The sequence below is a fragment of the Cervus canadensis genome, chromosome 16, assembly GCF_019320065.1.
Source record: "Cervus canadensis isolate Bull #8, Minnesota chromosome 16, ASM1932006v1, whole genome shotgun sequence".
Classification (NCBI taxonomy): Eukaryota; Metazoa; Chordata; class Mammalia; order Artiodactyla; family Cervidae; genus Cervus; species Cervus canadensis.
Genome location: NC_057401.1, coordinates 35,614,169 through 35,615,104, shown reverse-complemented (window position 1 = coordinate 35,615,104; position 936 = coordinate 35,614,169).

Here is a 936-nt window from a genome sequence, read left to right as displayed (position 1 = left end):
CTAAAGGAAATCAATCCTGAATATTCATTGGAAGGACTGATGCTGAAGCTCCAATACTTTGGCCGCCTAATTCAAAGAGTCAATTCATTAGGAAAGACCTTAAGGTAGGAAAGATTGAAGGCAGAAAGGGATGACAGAGTGCAAGACGGTTGGACGGCATCACTGACTCAATGGACACAAGTTTGAGCAAGCTCCGGGAGACGCGAAGGTCAGGGAAGCCTGGTGTGCTGCAGTCCGTGGGGTCACAGAGTCAGACACAACTGACAGAACAACAGTGTGTGTCAATCCCAGCCTCCCAATTTCATACCTTTTTATGTTCCTCTCCCTCTTCAGAATGGTTTTCTTTCTTCCTGTCTTTCTTTGCTTAGAAAATTATTTCCCCTTCACTAACATTCAAATTTTACCTCTTCTGTGAAGCTTTTCTCCAAACCTCCAGTATCGCTGGTACTTTCATAGCACTTTTGATACAACTCACTGTCATTTGGGCTTCCCTGATGGCTCAGATGGTAAATAATTTGCCTGCAGGAGACCTGGGTTTGATCCTTGGGTTGGGAAGATCATTGGAGATGATTGGAGAAGGCAATGTCTACCCACTCCAGTATTCTTGCCTGGGAAATCCCATGAACAGAGGAGCCTGGTGGGCTATAGTCCCTGGGGTTGCAAAGAGTCGGACATGACTGAGCAAGTAACACCTTCAACACTTTCATATTTATTTCACTGTGTTAAATGTATTTGATCTAGTCTTTCTCTTGGCTGTGAGTTGTATGAAGAGGCAAGGTTATTCATTTGGATTCACTGTTTCCAGTACATAAGTGCTGGCACATGCTTATTGGATGAAGGATCTGTAGTAAAAATGTAAATGTAAGTTAAAACACACTTATCTCAACTCCGATATACAAATTCAAAATTTCTTTAAGAAGCACATTGTCTTCTGTT